General features: G+C 38.0%; 1 non-coding gene and 1 pseudogene across 1 annotated transcript; both read right to left on the reverse strand.

Moving 5' to 3' along the window:
* Positions 1 to 2,578: 2,578 nt before the first annotated feature.
* On the reverse strand, positions 2,579 to 4,706 carry LOC122659847 (annotated as a pseudogene).
* Positions 4,707 to 7,933: 3,227 nt separating this feature from the next.
* Positions 7,934 to 8,125, reverse strand: LOC122660619. The gene has a single exon (XR_006332730.1). It is a non-coding gene; the product is annotated as a small nucleolar RNA snoR127 (small nucleolar RNA).
* Positions 8,126 to 16,107: the final 7,982 nt, after the last annotated feature.

Genomic DNA, 16,107 nt, shown 5'->3' on the forward strand with positions numbered 1-16,107 from the left:
ATGCTGGCCCAAATTTTAATTACTCAAAAATTGGTGAATGCCAAGTGCCTAGCTCTCTGTTTCTTCTAGTAGGTCATTATCTTTGATGTGGCCTACTCTTTGCAACATGGATCATATGCACATACATGCAGGTGAACGTACATCTCAGAGCCAATCACATGTTTATTTTGTTTTCATAAATAACCCTCCTTTCCTTATAAATGGAAAAAATTGGACAAGTGATTGCCTCGCACATGTATGTGCACCTGCACATACGTGCAAAGGAACCGGACTCTACTCTTTGGTCGATAACCTAGAAGTCCAACAAGAAAACCATTTTGTACAGTCATCGATCTCTGGTTGAAAGTAGCTCTAGGCATTATCTGATAGGAGATTTAACCATAATCCCAAAATTGGGAAAAGATATTTCTACAATGTTTGGACACCAATCAAATCAACTCCATAGATGCGTTTCCTGAAATATGTATCACCCAGCCAGGGAAGATAAGAAGTACAAAATCCCTTGATCAAACAGGCACACTTAATGTCTCTCTTTTCCGAGGAAATGCTTTGATTCAGAAATTTATTTGAGAATCATTGATGCTCAGAAATGCTTTGATTTAGAAATTTGTGGTTCCTTGATTTGGTTGCTTCTCGTTGCTTGAAGATTACTTGAGAACATGGAAATATAAACAAAACTTAGCTAATCTTGACAAACTGTGAAGGAAAACCTAATCCCAGAAATGAAAGCATTGAACAAATTTGTATACTTTATGCAAATCTTTGTGAAATTAGCCATTTAACAACTATTTATTTAACTAATACTTTCTATAATTGATAAAATTTCTCTCTATATGCTAGTGATAATGGATTTTCAGGTGAGTCTTTAGCTCAAAAAGGAAGAGCAACTGGTTTTTTACCAAGAGATGATGGTTCAACTCCATCAAAATTCTCATTTTGACTAATTAATAAATTTTGGCCTCGAAATTGCTGTTTTTTTTTTTTTTTAAAAGTATTATCAATGCTTGTGGAGAAAACAGATCAGGGTTATGCTCATAAATCCATGTTCTCAATCCTTCATGCTAAGCTTGAAATAGTTTTGTCTTACATTGAGAATATAGGAAATAAAAAAAAGCCATTCCAGTTCAACTAGACTTTTTCTCATTATTGTGAGGTTTATTCTCTATGACAGCAGGAGCTCATGGAAGCTTGGTGTCACTGGGAGAAACAAAAAACTTGGAAGAGATAGTTTTAATTATTAAATGCTCTGCTATTTTGGGTGTAGATCCATGGGGAAGTAGGTACTACACACTTTTAGTTATTCTTTCTTTATCTCACTATCAACCTAAAAGTTCTACCAACGGCTAGAAGGATCTGGCCATCCAAGTCTGCTACCTACTATTTTGGAAACTTGGCTATTTTAGAAGTTTTAGAGACCCTCTTGCTCTGCTGACAATGTAGGTTATCTTGCTGTTTTGTTTTCTGTGGCTGGGTGTTTAAGTCCATATCTGTAGTTGATGATCTAATTATCATTACAGATGAAAGTTTCAATAAACAATCCAGAGAGGCTGGTTGGGCCTCGACTCTGATCACAAAAGAATATTATGGCTGTAGCTCATATAAAACATGGTAATGACCAAGTGAGAGGATTCCCTATTAGTTAAGCTCCTTAAAAATATGTGTGCTTCATAATTGGTTATTATGCCTTCATTTGATCATATTGCCTGATTTGTTTCACACTTGGGAATGGAAATCACACTGCTTCATTTTGATTAATTTGAGCACATATGATCTCTCCCTGACCTAAGAACTGATCTCTGGTTTTTTTTTGATGCATTACAATATGGATGAAAAGTAAAAATGGTTTTGATTTTACAAGTTGGTATGCTTCAAGATGATTCCATGATGAAGCAATCTAAACTTAATTGGTTGATGCAACTCCATTACTGCATCTGTGCATCACTTGAGCAGTAGAAAATCAGGGGATCAATCTCACTTTTGAGAATTAACAGTTCACATTTCACTGCACAATGACTTTGATTTAAGAACAATATTCTTCACCCCATCAATTCATTTACTTCTATGGTGGAAACAAAATTGACCTGTTTTATATCATTGAAGTTCAAGTATACACATTCATGTCATTACAGTGGCATGGAAGATCCATATCAGACCTGCCATCTTAGTCCGATTCGTTTTCTTACTGGCTGTTTCAATGTCTGGGTTAGTAAAATTTGAAGAAACTTTCGATGAAAAGATCTAAAAAACCAGTTCCATCACATTTCTGCCATTTCTTCCCACAATACATTCATTCAAAATATACAAAAAGCTACAACTTACAAGAATAAACCAGCTACAACTTACAAGAATAAACCAGCTCTTTAGAACCTGCAAGTGCGCCTCGGTAAATTGTGGTCCTTCCTTTGATTCTCTCAAGCAAGCTTCATAAAAGCTTCAGAATTCCAACCTCCTTTATCACCAATGAACAAGAATGACAAAAAAATAAGTCTTCTCGTCCATTTCACTAGTGTTGCCTTCATAATTTAGGAAAAGAATGATTAGAAGCAATAGTTACATTGTTTGGCACTTCAGTGGTGAATACAAAATTGGATAATATTGAATCACAGAAACATCAATTTTCTCTCCCTGAGCAATTTTTATCACCCATCTTTCATAACATCATAGAAGAGGATAAGAGAAGGCAATGGAGCTGTAGGCGATGGTAGTACTTTCTGCTTAGAGTCAATTAAATACCCTGACAACTTCATATCTTCAACAAGCAAATCCAAGATCAAGTATATTCTATCTGAATCCAGATGTGATACGTCTCCCATGACAAACTCATGAACTACAGACCCTAATTCAATCCAGCTCGAACCTCTATTCTTCCTCACTCCGTGTTCCCTTAACATTGCTCTCACTCTAGCAATATCCTCCCAACGCTCAGCAGCAGCATATATATTGGACAAAAGAACATAACTGCCAGAATTATCAGGCTCAATCTTGAATAATTGTTCTGCTGCAATTTCAGCCAGTTCAACATTGTTGTGGATCCTACAAGCAGCAAGCAGAGCACCCCATACGCCAGAATGGGGTTCCGTAGGCATAATTCTTATAAGGTTATAAGCCTCGTAAAGGCACCCTGCACGGCCAAGAAGGTCAACCATACAAGCATAGTGTCTTTCTGAGGGTTGAATGCAGAAATCTTCAATCATTACTCTAAAAAACTTCCTGCCTTCCTCAACAAGGCCTCCATGGTTACAAGCACTCAAAACCCCTAGAAAAGTTACTCCATCAGGTTTTATATTTTCCCTTTGCATCTCATCAAAGAGAGAGATTGCATCTTGACCTATTCCATGATTTGCAAATGCAGCTATCATGGTACTGTAACAGAGCAAGTCCTTTCTATTAGCCTTTTCAAACACTTGCAAGGCCTTTTCAATGCTCCCACACTTTGCATACATGTCTATCAAACTAATAATCAACTGTACATTGGAAAAATGTGAGGGTCTCATGTATTTATGAACAACAGCTTCAGCCTTATCCAGAGCTCCCAACTGCGAGCAAGCAAAAAATACTACCAAGATAAAAGTCTCGTCTAGCTCACCGCCCTGCTCTTCGTACTAATCAAACAAGTCTAAAGCAAGACGAGGCTGTCCATTTCTAGCATAACCAGCAATCATGGTGGACCAAGAAATCAGATTCTTCTCGGGCATCTGGTCAAACAAATACCTTGCATTAATAACATCCCCAATTCTAACATAGCCATCAACCATCTTGGTCCATGATCCCACATTTTTCTTTGGCATTTTATTGAAAAAGTCCCAAGCAGATTCCAACTGTCCTGCTTTACAGAGCCCCGAAATAATCAGATTCCAAGACCTAATATCACTACTCGGCATTGCTTCAAAGAAGCGAAGAGCAGCAGTGATATTACCAGTATCCACAAAACCAGAAAGCATTACATTCCACACGGTCAAGTCCTGGACGGGCATGCTATCAAAAATAGCTTGCGCCTCCACCATGTCACCAACTTTCACACAACCGCATATCATAGTTGTCCATGAAACCACGTTTCTCTCAGGCATCCTATCAAATAACTCACAGGCAATGTCCAACTCGAAGTTATTAACATATCCACAGATCATAGAATTCCAAGAAACAACATCTTTATCTTGCATTCCTTCAAATACCTGTCTTGCAATATCTACTCGTCCACATCTTGAGAACAAATCCAGTACAGAATTTTGCAACATTAAATCAGAATCGAGCCCACATTTCAAGATGAGCCCTGAACAGCCTCCCCTTCTTGTAATCTTGTTTGCCGAGCCAAAGCCTTGAGTACTGACGAAAGGGTGAAGTTCAAGGGTGGGACGGATTCTCTTCTCATCCTTCGAAACAGAATCAAGGCTTCTTCGTAGCGATGATTATCGGCGTGGCCATGAATCATAGCTGTCCATAAGAAGGCATTTGGCCAGGGAATGGCATCGAAGATTTTGCAAGCGTACTCAAGTGCGCCAAAGCGTGAATAGCTTCAAGGATTTTGTTGAGGACAAGCTCGAGAAGAAGAGATGGAACCATCAACCAAAAGACGGGCGTGGACAGATTTTAAGGATTGGAGGCTTCTGCAACGGTTGAGGAGATCTGACGGAGCCTGATTCATGTCATGGCCTTACCTCCCTTCCGAATTCTAGAAGACTCAATTCCCGCCTTCTCGAGGTTCAAACGAACTTCACGACCGCACTTCCCAAATACCCATAAGGGATTTTTATCACCTCAAGTTCTGACACCCTCAGGTTCCTGCGCTGGTTTTTTGCTCCGACGGGTACTCCGACAAAGCGAGAGGAGTGAGGGTAAGGGTTCGCCGAGAAAAGTGAGAGAGGCGAAGAGCTCCGACAACACAGGTTGCAGAGGTCCTCTGGCGAAGAGCTCCACAGTGAGGGAGAGAGGAGAGAGAGAATAGCGGGAAAGAGGATGGAGAAGTGAATGAAAAGCAATTTGGGAAAAGCAATTGAATTTTGAAATTGGCCGTTGATTTAAAAAGGACACATGTCGACCATCGGGAGGGGGAATTTGAGGAACCTGAGGGTGTCAGAACTTGAGGTGATAAAAATCCTCCACCATTTTGCTCATGGTTTGTATAAAAGGGGTTACTTGCCTTCTAAAAGTGGTATACTAGCTCCCTGGAGTCGCTCAATACTTCCACCACGTATCAGTCACGACCACGTCCACCTGTCACAAAAATTAGATCATTTAGATATCAGAGAACATGACACCCTAAAATTGGAAAGCAACAGGGTTCAATTATGAGCCCAGATCCAGGCCAGTGTAAATTGACCCAGGGAGCTCAACTTAACCAATAGGGAGTTCCCTCATGCTCCTCGTCGTCCGGTGGATCACACTAGCATCTCAAATATTGGAGCATGAGGGAGCCCACCTATTGGTAAACATGAACTCTTGGCCACGATCCCGGCCGTGCAGATGTGGACTCTTCACTGCATAGCACTGACCCCGAGGTGAAGATAACCCTCCATTAGCAAATGAATATATTCAGAATATAGAGGCAGTAGGTGGTACTTGTGTATAGGGACTTTAGTTCAGGCCAGCAAGGCCACTGGCATGCAGATTTCTCAAATTTTCTATTTCATTGTGCGACTCAAAAAAAAAAGGTACCTCTTCAGAAGCTGCTCTTGCACTTTGTCACTCTACCCCCGCCTTTAGCCTCCATCATCTTGGCCGCGCCCGTACCTTTTGCCATCCTCCCTGCCCTCCTCCCTCCCTCCCTCTTCCCCTTCCACGGCCTACTCCAGGGCTTTCCTGTTAGTGATCGGTTGGCGATGGATAAAACCACAAGTAAGGAGGATATCCACTAATTGAATATATACGCTATACAAAGTTTAAATACGGACAAACCAAGGACACCAAAGAGAAAACAACAAGCATATGCTAAATCCTTTTAGATGTAGACCCATGGTTATGCAATTTCATATCAATCATGGATCAAGTAACTTTAATTGAGACTACATAAAATTCTTCTGGATCAGTTCTTTACATTAGTTCAAATATAAGACTTTTAGTAATTTCGGAATTATCAGTATTAGAGCTAAAAACCCAGGCCGGCCTTCTACAATAAAGGGAAAGTCTTATTGTAACCAACATGGTGAACTAAGAAGTTGTAACCTTACTTTTTTTCCCTTTTAAGATAAGATAACTTTTTCCAACGAGGATAAATCTTGTCATTCCACATAAATACTGCATTAATTAACTTTGAACTTTTTGAAAATCCTTTTTACCCCCGCATTAAGTACTGCATTAAATAACTTTTGAGAATAAGACAAAGGGCAATTAAAATTATGTTACAACTTCTTAGTTCACCACTTTGGCGACAACAAGCTGCACCCTACAATAAAATATCTAACCAACAACTGGCTCCTTCCATATAGGGGAGGAAAAAGGAAAAGAAAAAAAAATTTATCTGCAAACACGAAGCATATACCAGAGCGGCTTTTGGTTTGTTCCTGAACTACCTGGAAAGTAAATCAGCCAAGGAAGTCACCCAATTAGTTTGAAAGAAAAAAAAAAAGAATAAAGAGAATATTCAGGACAAAATATATGCATAACACCAGCTTTTTAAGATTATGCTATATAAGTCAGCCAAAAGGTGTTCCATACCAAAAAATACAACAACACAGCCTTATCCCAACTAAATGGGGTTGGCTACATGGATCTTTTCAAAACAAAGTAGGGAACATTGAGGTCCACACAAAGGGAAGGAAAATAATTGGAATGGAGAATAAAAATGAAGAAATGAGATAAGAGACGTGAGAAGTAAAACAATGAAAAATGAAAGATGCAAGTAAGAGGAAAAATGATGGCCCAGGAAATCAAGAAAATCTCAACTACATACCAAAAAATACAAAATAAAAATCAAGGGGATAATATGTATAACCACATTATGAAGCAACAGAAGTGCTCATGTTTATACCACAGCATAAAGCAATAAGGAACCACTCAAATTTATCATTCATCACTGCAAAGCAACAAGGGAGCACTCACATTTATCATCACTATATTATAAAACAATGAAGAAGATTCAACATATATCATTTTTCCTCCTTGAGTGAAGACTAATCATTGTTTTTCTTACCTTCTCAAACTCTGGAGGGCAGATCCGGCTGTGATACTGCCAGAAACTCTTCTAGTTATGTCAGTCTATTTGCCACATAAAATAACTGTTGGCACTCAAATTAGGTGGACATGTCCACGACTCCACATCATCATCTAATCATGATTTAATTATCAATCCAATCTGACTTCACCACGTGCCAGTGTACTGCCCTGAAATTATTGACAAATATATTTTGTCTGAAGACAAAGATCATTTAAGAAACAAGGGAAAAAGCCAGATCATTTTGTTGAATTGTTTGGGACAGAGTCAAATGCATTGATTAGTGTTGAATTGAACCCTAGCATCTGATGAAAGCCTGCCTTTTGAACAAGAAGAGCAATAAAATGCCAGCTCAGACAATATATTTACACTGGCAAATTAGAGCTTAGGTCGTCTGTTCTAATCATGAGAGACACAAAATCTCCTGATAGCAACCATCAAGAGGCATCTCAGAAGTGAGAATACTTCCCAACGATATCCAGGTTAACAACTGTTAAACGAATCCTTAATTCTAAACTTTACCCTTACAGATGATGTTCCAGAAGAATGAAGCTGACACATTGCTTGGAAATGGATACACATTGACCCACATAAGATGATTCTTTTTTCTGATTCTGTTGAAGTTTTAAACTTATCACTGACTTAACTGCCAATAATCTCATGTGTTTTCCCTAAAGATAATAAATAAAAGGTAAAATGGTCAACCAACTGAGCGAGAAGAATTGAAACACATCATATTAGGTCTAAACTGAGAATGAGTGATCTGTAAACCATAAGAATGTTACGTCCGGTCAGCAAGCAACCATTCTCAATGTTATCATCAGAGGTGCACTTCACTAGAAGCTTCCCATCTATGCTCAGTCAAGAGCTTGGCAAAGATCACATGGGTGCCTCTACCAAAGCCACTCGCTAAGGCCAACAGGATACTGCCTCCAGGAGCACACCATTGTCTGATTTGGCTAAAATACATCATCCCGGAGAGGTGCGTATGTGACACAGACTAAGAGAGATGTTTATGTAATGCATATATGGATGTAAATATGATATTGCAAATACATACATTTGTACAATTTCAATTTTCTGTATTATAGAATTCATTCGAGTTAGCAGAAGCAGAGCAGTTGTCTTGTAAGGCCAACCAAAACGGCACACTTATATCTGCCACATGGTACCTTATAATAATGCTCAAATTTAATAAGACAGGTAGGTCACACTATTCCCCATTTACCTACAAAAGTTTTCAGCCCAATCCAAATTCCACACAAAAGAGGGTCAAAGCTTAGCTAAAAGTCATGGATATGGACAAAATAGTTTGGCTTTTGAAAATACACAATGAAATAAAAATATAAATGACCATATGATGGAGTAAAACCACCAAATTTGACACAAGTAATCCAAATAAGACCTTGCCTATCCATAGACCACCAAAATTGACACATGGCTAATCCAAAGTAGACCCTAACTATCCATATGGTTGGAACTTTCTAAATCATGTACCATGTGAAACAAATCAGCTGGGTCATTTTTCCAAGCCTAGCAAAACAGCCTTTCTGACACAATTTTGCCTAAAAATACTTAAATAAATGGAAGAGTAAATCAACCTAAAATTTGAGAAGCAGTAAAGTTAAAACCACTGAATTCCATTATTCCACCATATTGGACAAAAAGTGGAAAGGAAGTTGAAGATTTTCTCCATTTTTTGGAAGACTTGGACTCAAAAAAACCTTTGCAAATTATCTCCCAAACAATCCAAATGATGGCAAGGGCAACAGCTTCCACGAGATACTGCATGTTTTGTTTAAGAAATTTGCTCCCACTAAGCAATAGAAGATCTCAATGACCTAAGAATACCCAACAAATGCCGAATCTGCTTAAAAACTGGAGCTGACTACTGAATTTAGGCACAACAAAATAACAAAAGTTTGGCATTTTCCTTGTTCTGGTTGCACAGAACATTCTAGGAATCTTATGCCCTCTTGATCAAGGTGCCAACTGTAAGCATTGTCCCTATAAGCAAAAGGATACTTTTGAGGGTATGCATAGACTGCAAATCAGAAATGAAGGGAAGGAAGATCCCTTGAACTTCCCCATCAAATATAAGAAAAGATTCCACAATCCCCACCCCCCCACCCCCCAAAAAAAGGAAATATCTTTTGAAAGCATGCACAATAATGATTTCAACAAGCCAATTTACTGAATATTTAGATGTGTATTTGAAGAACAAACTTATTATCTCACCCCAAGTACTTGGGGTTGGCTATATAAATCCTATTCTGCCATTTCACTATATTAAGGGTTGAAAGTTGAAACTGAAAACTTTCAAATGGGACTGAAAATACCTCATCTGGAACTTGAAGATATTTGATTGTATTCCCGCATGTGTAGCACTCTGGCATTGACCAAAACCTGTCCCCGTCCTACACTGAAACTCCACTCTTAGATGCCCGACACACACATATATATAGAATCAAATAGAAAATAAAGGGCAACTACTTTTGAGGTGCGGATGACTTCACGCAGATGACTGTTCATCCAAGTATCAGATTTTACCTAATGTCCAACAAAGAACCACCGTAAAATGACGAACCATGGTGCAGAAACACCCCCAACTTAAACTTTAGTAGCGAATAGAACCACAAATTGAAATCCATGTGGAAGAAAATACAACTCTTACCATAGGATGACCCTGCGCCGTCTTAAGCAGAGAAAGATGGAGCTGAAAGCCTGCAACGACAGTAATTGAATCAGTAAAGAAAATATCCAAAAAGAAATCCAAAATAGATTTGCAGGAGAAGATAAGATATACGTGAAACGACTATTAGATCAAAAACAACATAACATTTTCACGAACACAAAAGCAGAACCAGAAAGAAGAACTTGCGGTCACATGGTCGTCAAAACAGACTGAAAAACTAAGAAGAGATTTCGAACCTTTTTAATATTTAGAGACCAAACAGTACAGACTTAAGTGCAGTAATCTAAGTCGGATATTTGCGATAAACCCTAGCTTCTTATGAAGCTTGTGAAGTTGCAAAACCGAAATCTAGACCTTCTATGCGAAATTGCAGATGAGAAATTTTGGAAATACAAAAAATGGTAACAAGAAACGAAGGTAGCTGTACCTCTTCGCTTCATTTCTCCGAGTTTACCAGTTTTCTTTCGCTTCGAAATATATACTATAACGCATTTGAACCAGGGTTTTGGTGCACGGCATCGGCACCGGCATTAGTCGCCGCCAAGGTTGTAAAAGTCGGGTTTCGAGTAGGTTTCGATCACCATATCTCAATCGAAATCTGAGACTTTCTCCAGACTAACTCAAACCTTAGTTTCGAGACCCGTTAGTGGTTTTTTTGCTCTGATTGTTATTGTGTTGCGTATTTTTTACATTTTAAACTCAATTCAAACATTAGTTTCACATAGAGAACACTAAAAATATTACTTATGGTTTTAATCCAAGTTTGATACTGTATGTTGTTCTTGGACATGGTATCGAGTAAAGTTTGACAAAAACATAACTCCTTCAATATAAATGATAGCTTTCCAACAAATCCAAGATTGCTTAAATCTGATTTATATTGAAGGAATTATGTACCGGTCAAACTTAATTTGGTGTGTGCGAATGCTGTCAAAATCACTCTGAATGAAAATATTTTTTTGGACATCAAAACAAATAAATATTTTACCATACTTTTGGTTTTTAATAATATTTTACCATATTAAGATTTATGGAAGTTTTAGATTTGAGAAAAAACCCAGCATTAGAAAGTTGAAAATTGCACCTACCGTAAAAAATCCAATTTTTTTTCTTGAACTCGGGGGTTGACTTTTTTTCGTTTTTAGAATTTGATTTTTTAACTATTTTTATTGGATTCAAATAGGGGATATTTGCTTATTTATGAATAATATCTTAAGTAAATGAATCATTTACTTAAATAATATTAGACACTAAGTGTCTGTCCTGGTTTTTGGCCTAGTTTCTGGCATAATTACTTGTCTGTCCTAGTTTCGAGCCAAGTTTCTCCTAGTTTTGATGGGTATATGTGTCGAAACCATAGAACAAAAACTCGACCGAAACCTATCGAAACCATTGAGTTAACTCGGTTTCCCAGGTTTTCAAGACGAGTTGAAGGGAGATTTTATAAAATTCTTGGATTGGATCGGGTTTCGATGGTTTCGATCAGTTTCGACCATATTTCGGTGGTTTCAACACATATATTCATCGAAACTAGGGGAAACTTGGCTCGAAACTAGGTCAGACAGTTATTTATGCCAGAAACTATGTCAGAATCCAAGACAGACACTTAGTTATGCCTAATATCATTTAGGTAAATGAATTTGTATTTCATTTACTTAAGATATTATTCATAAATAAGCAAATACCCCCTTATTTGAATCCAATAAAAATAGTTTAAAAATCAAATTTCAAAAGGAAAAAAAATCAACCCTCAGTTCAAGAACAAAAACTTGATTTTGGACGGTAGGTGCAATTTTCAATTTTCTAATGCTGGGGTTTTTCTCAAATCTAAAAATTCCATAAATCTTAATATGGTAAAACATTGCTAAAAACCAAAAGTGCGTTAAATATTCATTTGTTTTGATGTCCAAACAAAAATATTTTCATTCATAGCAATTTTAACAGCATTTGCGTAGACCAAAGTAAGTTTGACCGGTACATAACTCCTTCAATATAAATCAGATTTAAGTAATCTCGGACTTATTGGAAAGCTATCAAAACAAAGCTTTCTAACAAATTAAAGATTGCTTAAATCTCATTTATATTGATGGAGTTATGTTCTGGTCAAATCTTATTTGATATCATGTCCAAAAACAATATACAGTATCAAACTTGGATCAAAACCACAAGTAATATATTTAGTGTTATTTATGTGAAACTAATGCATGGATTGTGAGTTTCAAATGTCAAAAATAGTAAGCACAACAAGAATCAAGGTTAAAAAACAACTTCTGAGCCTCAAAACCGAGGTTCGAGTTAGCATGGAGAAAGTTTCAAGTTTCTACCGAGATATGGTCGAAATCGAGACAAACTCGTTTTCTGGCTGGTCGAAACCCGAGTTTTAGAACCTTGATCGAAACCACCGAAAAATGGTCGAAAACAGTTGAAATTGGTCGAAACCATCGAAACTCGGTCGAATCTAGGGATTTTATAAAATCCCCCTTCAACTCGTCTAGAAGACCTGCAAAATCGAGTTAACTAGATGGTTTTGACAGGTTTTGGCCAAGTTTTTATTCCATGCTTCGAAATATATACTAGAACGCCTTTGAACCAGGGTTTATTGGCCTTGGCAAGGCCGGGTCGGGTCTGGGTTGAGGCCTCGGCCCTAGCAGGGGCCAGCCCGACCTTGTATTATATAGTATATATTTAAAAAATATGCAAAGAGAGGCTCTTTGTAGAACGGTTAAAATTCTTTTACCATGACCAATTGCTCGAAGGTTCGAGTCTAGTAACAACCTGTTTCTGAAATATTGTGTTTTTTTATAGGTTGGGCTTTGTTAAGTGGGTAGACTGAGTGGGCTTTATTAGTTCCACAAACTCATGGGCAAAGATATTCAGGGCCAATAGGGCCGGGCCAGGCTTGGGAAAACCCTGCCAGGACCGGGCTGGGTTGAGGGTATGCTTGGCCCTGGCAGGGCCGGGCTGGGCTTGGGTTTAGGTTAAGGCTCCTTGGGTTGGGTTAAGATTTAGTGCAACCCGGCCGAGCCCGACCCGTTGACACCCCTATCTATACCTATTTGATGATGGCCATGTTATTACAACAGATCAGATAGCCACTATCTATTTGGAAACACCCAAAAACAAGACTAGCAGGGGTAATGTTCAATCTTTGGAGGTAAATTCAGAAACTTATGCCAATGTAGCTTATAACTTACAATACTAGAGACCTAAAACTGAATACTTTCAATTTTTGTTGTAAAAAGAAGATCATTTCTTGATAAAGCTTTCCATATATTCATGCATCCAGATAGAATTATTGATGGAACTCCAAGGTCTATAAGGTACTATTTCTTGATATAGCTTCAATATATTCATGCATCTAGTTAGTGGGGTTGCATTAATTTAACGGGATAGCTCAAGGGGTGGGGTTGATAATTCTCCTTTTTTTAAACTTAAAAAATTGCTTAAAATTGCTAGCATGTGTTAGATACCTCCTAACTTACCTGCTCACATGCTCCTCACTGAAAAGAGGAAAAAAAAGAGAGGCTTAAACAAACATTAAACAGTTTCCTAAGTTCAAAACCATATCTTGAGAGTTAATTGCATAGTAATCACAACACTCGAACATTTGGAGTGTGAAGTACTCTAGTTTTGTTGGAGCAAGTTAAGGGGATGATCTATTGCTTGCCTCAACATTTTTAAGGAGATGATCTATTGCTTGCCTCATAGTTCTCCTTTCTCTGGAATCGGTTAGGGTTTCAGTTTCAAACACTAAACGATTTGGGGAAGATAAGGGCAATTTGGTCACTTTGCTTTTTAATTTTGGTGGGTTTTTGTCATAGTGGTATTTTGGTCATTAGATTTTCTGAAACTAACGTTTAACGTCCGAGACTAACGGACTGGACTAAAGTGTTACAAAGTTTTGAAAGTAGGGATGCATTTGCAATTAGTTAAGTTTTAAGGGTGCATTTGTACAAAAGGGCAATTTGAGGGGGCATTTGGGAAAAACCCTAATAAATTAGAAGGGAAGAGTTCCCTATTTAGGAACATGGCCCTTGCTCCAGCATGAGGACCAATGGGAGTGCGCATGGAAACAGCAATGGGGGGTGAGATTTTCGTCTTTCATGAGAGTGGGGCGGTCATTTCACACCATTAAGTGTCTAGGCGCAGGAGCTATGCTCCCAGACAGAATCTTTTTTCCCTAAATTAAATGACAATGTCGTCTAGCGGTGCAAGGACCATGCCCTACCATGTAGTCAATAGTGACAAAGCCCATGCTCCAAATTTTTTGAGTTTTTAAAAGCCCATGCTTCTAAATTTCTGAATTTTTTTTTCTTCTTTTTTTTTAGGAAAATTGAGATTAAATATCACATGATGCGTTGAACGAGATTGAAATTTTGTAGACAAGTAGACATCAACTCTATCGCTCATATGTAAAGTTCCTATCCAACTAAAATTAGCGCAGTGACAAAACAAGGCATTGAAACATCCTAAGGCTACGAAGGAGATGCATATGACCATGGAGATCGAGGGGTGCATGAACTTACATGAGAGGAACTGTTATAAGGATGTGAAGCTTAAATTTGTTATATGACCAATTTAGATCATTCCTTATATATCCAATGGTCAAATTTGTTACATTATGCTTCCGCATAACAAAAAAAACCCTACTTGTCCACTTGCGATTCTCTTGTGAGTTGTCATTAAGGATATTAAAATTGGATTTAGGGGTCGAATTGGGATCGGAATCTACCAGCATATGTCCAAAAAACTCTAGAATCCAACACTCCAAAACTGCTGGAACCAAGATGGCCACACCAAATGGGGATCCAAATGTAAGGTAGGAACTTGGTCGTGTATTATACATGTATCTGAACGTTTTATTCCAAAAAATGTATTTTATCGTGTTCAGTTATAAATCCGGCCAAAGACGTGTTTTTAACTTGGATCCATATTATACACGTATAATAACGGAATTATACAGATAAAAATACTTTTTTACTAAAAGAAAAAACCCTCGCTCCATCCTGTTCGAACAATCGAACCCAAATCGAGTAACCGACACCCGACGGTGAGGTAACCCCTGCCCCATTCATCTTCTTCATCCCCTATTTCCCTATTCCCCTATTCCCCTGCTCCTTCCAAGTCTCCGTCTCCGTTCACGGTGGCCGGCGAGATATTCCTGCTCCTTCCTATTCTACATTCTGTTGCTTCCGTAGTGGATGCAAGCCGTATTCCTCACTCCTCAGCTATCTGTGTGCGACGAAGGATAAGGTGGGTGATGTTTTGGTGACATATTTCCTAGTGGTTTATTTCACTCTTTGATTTAATTTCATTATTCAACTAATCAACTCTACCTTTTGCAGTGGTGCGATCCGTATTCCTCTGTTCCTCTTCTTCTTCTTCGTCTCCGGTAGCCGATCTCCGACAGTGAGATACCCTCTGCCCCTTCCTATTTAGTGGGTCTTTTTTTTTTATCTGTTGTCTGTTGTTCTTTTAACTCTTCTCGTATTCAGTAGATGTTTTATATATCATCCAGCACGAACCGTGGCTATTCATTCTTCAGCCCTGCCTTTTGTTGTTTAGTTTCTTAATATGAAATTTGAATTATTTATTGTAATAATTTATGAAAAAGCTTCATCTTTTGATTCTGGAATACATGATTCTGGAATACATCTTCCAGTATATTCCAGAATCAAATAAAGTATTAAGCAAGATCATTTTTCAAGCTTCCATTCTGGCACCCAGCTTGATGATGTACCTCGACCTCCTCAGCACTAAACCATGAAGATGACTGTCTGTTAAATAAGAGAGGGATAAAGCAAAGCTTAGCAATAGAAAACATGTTCTCACTTTTAAGTGAATACATCCATAGTTGACCATCCTAACAAATCTGAACACATGCACTTTGTTGAATACATCCATAGCTACATCCATTTGCTGTCATTTCTAAAACCAGAAATAGATTTGCAATTTAACATGTTACAGTGATCACCAATATGGGATATTATATTGTGTTTATTTTAGTTGTGAGGTTTCTTTTTGATACAATCATTGTCTATATGCTATTATTTTTTCTACTAGGTGGTGAATGTCTATTACATAGTGAATATATGCACATATTTTTGCTTATATAGCAGCCGTATTAAACACGTACTATATCATTGCCGTATACGTTTTATTATGCCGGATTGTTGAAAAGTATTATTGCCATCAGATGCGCTTAATTGTCATACGTATCCATACCCGTTTGATTGCCGTTCCCGAACTTACTAACTAAGGTCTA

This window comes from Telopea speciosissima, chromosome 4 (genome assembly GCF_018873765.1).
Source record: "Telopea speciosissima isolate NSW1024214 ecotype Mountain lineage chromosome 4, Tspe_v1, whole genome shotgun sequence".
NCBI lineage: Eukaryota > Viridiplantae > Streptophyta > Magnoliopsida > Proteales > Proteaceae > Telopea > Telopea speciosissima.